The sequence below is a fragment of the Mchenga conophoros genome, linkage group LG14 (genome assembly GCF_057382185.1).
Source record: "Mchenga conophoros isolate Kocher_MC1m ecotype Shallow Benthic linkage group LG14, M_conophoros_male_GT1.1, whole genome shotgun sequence".
NCBI classification, from domain to species: domain Eukaryota; kingdom Metazoa; phylum Chordata; class Actinopteri; order Cichliformes; family Cichlidae; genus Mchenga; species Mchenga conophoros.
Window position 1 is genome coordinate 40,486,889 of NC_140539.1, and position 7,334 is coordinate 40,494,222.

The window sequence follows — 7,334 nt, forward strand, 5'->3', positions numbered from 1 at the left end:
GAGAGGTTCTCCACCAGCTGGACACCAAGGAATCTGGTGCTCTTGACGACCTCCACAGAGGATCCATCGATTCAACCATTCATCCACCCATCAACGTATCAGTCTATTCATCCATTTACCAGCCAACACATCAGCTCAGTGGAAGGATCGTGGTTTTCTGGAGTGTTCTGTGCACACTGAGGAGAATGGAAACATTAACATTGAAGCTCCCACACACAGAGCAGTACCTCCACCCTGTGGAAGGCAGACTCAGGAGTCTTCGCCACCACGACGTCCCAGTGTCCTTCAGACCCAGCCACACATGCAGACACAAACTAAAAAACGTAGTGTAGCTGTGCAGCAAGGACAGCTCAGAGCTGTACACTGGAGACACCAAACAGCCACCTCAACAGGACTCAGCTGTTCATCTGCATCTAAAGGTCAAAGGTCAGTCTTTGAGGACGCCAGTGTCCACATGTTGAACTGGAAGACAGACGGTTTGAACGAGGAGTGAAAGAAGCATCTATGGCTGTGTCCCAATCCAGTGACCGCACGCATTTGGAGACCGATTATGTCACAGCGACGCACGAAGGGTGTCCCAATTCAAAGTGTACTCCAAATGCAGTCAACAAATGTACCGTTCATGTCCCCAAATTTGAAGTGTGGTCCGGTGTAGACTTCGTGGTCCCATATATGGTAAATGGTAAATGGCCTGCATTTGTATAGCGCTTTTCTAGTCCCTAAGGACCCCAAAGCGCTTTACACTACATTCAGTCATCCACCCATTCACACACACATTCACACACTGGCGATGGCAGCTACATTGTAGCCACAGCTGCCCTGGGGCGCACTGACAGAGGCGAGGCTGCCGGACACTGGCGCCACCGGGCCCTCTGACCACCACCAGTAGGCAAACACGGGGTTAGTATCTTGCCCAAGGATATTTGGCATGCAGCGAGGAGGCAGCCTGGGATCGAACCACCGACCTTCTGATTAGTGGCTGACCTGCTCTGCCACCTGAGCTACAGCCACCCACAATTCATAGCGCGGTGGTGGGTGTGGATAATTTGTTCGGAAAAAAACGATGGATGCCTGAAGCGGAGCGGCCGAAGAGTAAACTTTCAAAAGTAAGTACTGAATATTATGTCACTTATTTATGTACAAATGTTTAATAATGAAGAACATTAAAACATTACTGTTGGTCACATGTCGGCAAAGTTATGTGACATTAGTGACGTTTGTACTAACTTGGTTTTAAAGCCTTTAAATATGCGCCGTTCAATAGTCGACCTTAATCTTACAGAGATTGTGATGATTTCATGGATAATTAAAGTCAGTCATATATCCACAAACACAACAAGCTGAAAGTCACTGATGCTGCTCGGTTTGCAGTCCTGAACATCACGGCACAAGCAGGATTCACTGCACTGTTAATGTGAGCTGTGTTATATTGCTGCCTCTGTTTGGTGGTGTCGAGCCAAACGGACTTTAACGTGTGTTTGAACGAGCTGACGGTTCACTCGTTAAGCTGAAAGAAAGATGCTTTAATCACAGCAGTCACACATGTGTCCACTGCACCATCTGGAACTCTTCTTGTTTACACTCGTAATAACACAAACACTAAATCCTGCTTCTCTGTGCTGTTGTGTAGCAGTGTGTACACCTGAGACTGTCACCTGTCTGTCTGTCCTGCACTCTCTCTCTGTTTCTTTCTCTCTGATTGTGGAATAAAAGTATGAACATGTGTTTATAAGTTACACTTGTGTTTGAATCCTGCAGCTTATCACACATTTGATTTCCATGTGTGACGACTGCAAGTGTCCAGAGTGAGGACAGACTGAGGGACCCACTGCTGCACATCATCTGTGAGGCTTTGCAGCCCTGATGATCCACCAGGACAAACTCAGCAGTGTGTGAGGAAGAGGAGGAGGAAGAGCCAGCAGCAGCTGACAGATGGAGAGAATAGACAGACTGTTCCCTGTTTGTGAAGGACTGCTAGGAAAGTTTAACATAACTGTCTGTGCTGAATCAGTCTTATTAGGTAATGTTCAAATAATGTGATCATCCCAGTGTTTCCAGTGTGGGAGGAAGTACTCAGAGTACTCAGGGCCTTCAAGCTACACACTATGAAAGGCAGCAACAAGTTTAATGTTCAGAAACCTAAAGTCTGTATCAGCAGCAGAATGGAGCTAAAATAAATGTTGGTTCCAGTTCTATGAAGCTTTGAGTATTTTGGATCAGTAGCTGCTGTGTTTGTTGCATCATATTGCTGTAACTGTTTATATGCTTTATATATTCTGAGCTAAGTTGATCTATAGTGTTACATCATATTCTATAAGGATGTTATGTGTTTGTAGACTTTCTGCCCAGTTTGACCAATACTCGCCCGTACTATGAAGCGTGCGGTCGCTGGATTGGGACACAGCCTATGTCCACTGTGAACGACCATCTTTGAATAGAGGGCGGGGCTTACCACACCAACTGTCTCCCAGGGCTTTGGAGAGGGCGTGACCACCGAGGCGCCATTTTAGCAGGCCAAACAAATGGCTAGAGGAGTGCAAGCATCAGTAATGGTTCGTCCTTGCTGTGTTGTCAGTTGTTAGATCGGACGATCGGGAAGGGAATAAGCTGGAAAACGGGCTCTCTTTTTACTCTTTCCCCACCTGGAAGCATCACGAAGGAGCTCATGTATCGGGTGTTACCAAAAGAAGGCGTCTAGCCTGGATAGCAGCTGTGAGACGAGCTGATATCCAGTTCGCTACCATCCCCAGATATCTATTGGTGCTACAGACATTTTCATTCAGGTAAGATCCAAATAAGTTCATATTACTCTTTATAGCCTATTAGTTTTATTTTCAATGCGCTCTGAGGTCATAGCAAATTAGAACAAACATCCTAATGAGTGATTTTGTAGATAAATGTTCTATTTATAGAGTTGCTAATTGTTTTTCATTATTGCAGCAAACCAGCCTATGAAATGGATGAAACACATCCTGACTGGGTTCCAGCGCTACACATGGGGCACTACGAAATCCCTGCTTCAAACTACATGCTACATACCAGCATGCCAATCAGATTACTTCTTCCATGTGAGGGTGAACATGTGCCCCAGTGTGGTAGTAAAACCAGGGAAAAATACTACGGTGGCTGGGAAGTGCAAATCACATTTAAAACATCAACAACAAAATAACATTTCCGAAAACATTTTAACAAGTCTGCAACAAATTAACAAGTGGCTCTTGACAGAAAGGGATTGTCTGAAATACCGGAAGTGACTCAACGATTAGGCTTACTCCATATTTGTAGTACGGAAAAGTGATTTGTAGTCAGCTAAGCGAGGGCTTTTCAGAGAAGTAGTGTTCAGTTAATGTTTGAAGAGATTTTACAAAAGAGTATGGGTGAGATAATGATGTTCAGATTTTTAAATGTCACGGGGATTTTCTTAAGAAAATATCCAGACCTTAAAACCGTCATGGTCCACACTCCAGCCCAGCAGGTGGCAGTAAAGTGCCTTTAAATTAGCGGCAGAAGAATAAGCAGCAGCTAAACGCAGGATGTCAACAAACGTCGAGAAAGTAACTCCTCATTGCGCTTCGTTATTACCCTGAAGGTGCTCGCTGCACTAAAAATAGCTGGAAAATGTTTTGCCCGTTTTGTGGTGTTAGCTTCAGCCTCTTCACTCCTTTTTGTGCTTCCTGTGGACGGTCTCTGGAGCTTTTGCGGGACACAGACCAGGCTGAAGGATCAGACACCTCAGGGACATCAAAACAGACAGAAACTTCTGAACAAAGTCATTTTGATATATGAATCACTTTTTGTTCTCTTCATACAGTCTATGCTATTGCAGTTAAATGGCACGTTTATTTACCATGTTGGCTCTGGTTTTGTATGACGGACATGTTTGTTCTGGTTGAATGAAAAAGGTTTAACATCAAAACGGGGTTATAAGCACTCTCCATTACTAAACGTAGAAGAGAATACAGGATAAGCAAACATAAAAAGAAACCATAAAAAAAAATCTTGTTCATGACCTGTGCAGCATGTTAACACTATTGGAAGTAAAAATAACTTCAACTCCAATTTTGAAAACACAACTTTCTTTTTTTTTATTTTTTAAATAAAGCTCTGACTTGTATTCTGAGTCTGTGGTCTGGGAGAGAGTCTGTAACTCTGTCTGCAAAATACAGTAAATAATGACCAATGTTGGCCAATTAATTATATAGTTACTTCTTCAAAAAAGTAACTGAGTTTTGCAAACAACAAAGCTTTTTGCAGCTTTTACCTTAAAAATGCAGCCAAGGCGTTTTTTAAACAAACATTTCAAACTATTTACAGAACAATCAGCTGTTCTGCATCAAATCTGATGCCACACAGATTATTTGTGCCGCTCCAAAAAATAATTTGTGTCCACTATGAGATGAAGGAGAACAACAGCCTGATACCTGCAGGCCTGACAGCAGCAGATGTGTCACTGCTGTAACACCTGTAACACTCAGCAGTCGCCTCATTGTTCTGACACACACAACACAACTATTGACTACACTACACACTAACTACACACTAACTACACACTAACTACATAAGATTTGCACTGAACGTCACAAATCTCTCACATCTCAAAACACGCCGTCACTCTTAGAACTTCCCCCTCCCTAAACTAAATGCCACGTTGCCATATCATTTTTTGATTGGTCCACATGGTACATTTTTCCACCAATAGGAAAGGTGGGGGGAGGTTTGTTTTTGTTTTTGCTCACAGGCTTTCGAGCGTTTTCCTTATAAAACGCCGTTTTCACCATTTCTTCCCGCAGTAAATATAAACAACGACAGTATTCAGGAAGAAAAACAAACATTGCAGATATTTTATCATAACTCTGGTTTTACGTAAATGGCCTGTATTTATATAGCGCTTTACTAGGCCCTAAGCCGGGGCTCGAACCGGCAACCTTCCGATTACAAGACGAACTACAAGGCCACGATCGCCCAACGTGGCCGATCAACACAATTTAAAAACTGGTATAAAGTCCACACTTTTTCCGTCAATTGTTCCGTCTGTCCTGCTCACATCTCCAATGGACTTCTTTAAGTTGCTTGAAGACGTTTCACCTCTCATCCGAGAAGCTTCTTCAGTTCTAGGGTTAAATGGTGGAGAGTCCCAGATATAAACCTAGTGGGAGTTTCCCCCCACAGAGGGACACATGACCACCTGATGATCCTCTAATCGCCTGAGCCAAGGTGTGAAACTGGGTGTGGGTCCCAATCAGCCAGGGTTTCGGGTGAGTTCATTGTGAAACCTGGCCCCACCTTATCATGCGAATTCCTGAGGTCAGATGGCCCAGGATGTGAGTGGGCGTTAAGGCGTCTGGGAAGGATCTCAAAACTGGATTATAGATGGCAGAGAGTTGGTGTCGTAAACCCCGCCTCTGTTCAAAGATGGTCGCTCACAGTGGACATAGATGCTTCTTTCACTCCTCTTTCAAACCATCTGTCCTCTCTGTCCAAAATGTGAACATTGGCATCCTCAAAGAGTGACCTTTGACCTTTAGATGCAGATGGACTGCTGAGTCTTGTCCTGTGGAGGTGGCTCTTCTGTGTTGTGCCATGCGCTTGTGAAGTGGCTGTTTGGTCTCTCCGATGTAGAGGTCTGAGCATTCCTCGCTGCACTGTACAGCATACACCACATTGTTAAGTTTGTGTTTTGGAGTTTTGTCTTTCGGGTGAACCAGTTTTTGTCTGAGCGTGTTGCTGGGTCTGAAATACACCAGGATGTCGTGCTTGGAGAAAACTCTCCTGAGTTTCTCTGATACACCGGCTACATAGGGGATGACAATGTTGTTGCGTCTGTCCTTCTTTTCCTCCCTCGCTGGTGTCTGGTCTTCTTTTCTGTGCCTCTTTGCTGACTTTATAAATGGCCAATTAGGATAGCCGCATGTTTTGAGTGCTTCCTTTACATGTGTGTGTTCCTTCTTTTTTCCCTTCAGGCTTAGAGGGAACATGTTCTGCCCGGTGGTGTAGGGTCCTGATTACTCCAAGTTTGTGTTCCAGAGGGTGATGGGAGTCAAAGAGGAGGTACTGGTCCGTGTGTGTGGGCTTCTGGTAAACTTTGATGTTGAGGTTGCCGTTCTCTTCAAAGTGCACGGCGCAGTCCAGGAAAGGCAAACAGTCGTCCTTTGTGTCTTCCCTGGTGAACTTGATGTTTTTATCCACAGCGTTAATGTGCGCAGTGAAGGATTCCACTTCTTGTGTCTTGATTTTGACCCAGGTGTTGTCCACATATCTGTACCAGTGCTGGGTACTCTTCCTTTGAAAGAGCCAAGAGCCTTCCTTTCCACTTCCTCCATGCAAAGGTTGCTACAATAGGTGACACGGGGGAGCCCATGGCACAGCCATGTTTTTGTCTGTAAAAGCCTTCGTTATATTTGAAGTATGTAGTGGTGAGGCAGAGGTCTAACAGTGTGCAGATCTGATCGGGTGTGAAGTTGGTCCTGTCCTCCAAGGAGCTGTCTTCTTGTAGTCGTTTTCTGACAGTCTCCACGGCCTCCGTGGTGGGTATGCAGGTGAAGAGAGAGACTAGAGAAAAGGACACCATGGTTTCATCTGGATCCAGGGGAAGTTTCTGGACCTTGTCGGTGAAGTCGTGGAGTTCTTGATGTGGTGTGGGGTGTTCCCCACAAGAGGTGCAAGGATGGTAGCAAGGTGTTTAGCAATGTTATAAGTGGCTGAGTTTATGCTACTGACTATGGGTCTGAGTGGGACCCCTTTTTTGTGGATCTTAGGAAGTCCATAAATGCAGGGTATGGCATCCCCTGGGTAAAGCCAGTGATATGTACAGTGGTCAATGATTTTGTCCTTCTCAAGGTCTTGAAGGCAAGCTATAACTTTCTTTTTGTAGCTGCTTGTGGGGTCTCGCTTTAAGGCTTCGTAGGTAGTTTTCACACCTTGGCTCATGTGATTAGTTAGAGGATCATCAGGGGGTCCCTTTGTCCTTTTGTTACTCCCACAGAGCTTAAATCTGGGACTCTCCACCATTTGACCTTAGAACTGAAGAAGCTTCTCGGATGAGAGGTGAAACATCTTCAAGCAACTTAAAGAAGTCCAGACGCTTTTCTTTCCAAGCTCCTTAGACTACGATGACCTGGATGACTGAGAACCTTCACAGACATATATACGAATGTGAATCGCATCATTGGCTGGACTTTGGGATAAGGTGGCATCGTTCTGATCCCATACGGGAGCAGCCAGTCACTGACTGACTAACACTGCAGAACAGGATTGTTAAAGTTTTAATTTTGATTTCAATTTAGGTTAGATTTTTTTTCTGTGCGCAATGGCGGACACGCACAGCTTAGAGGGAA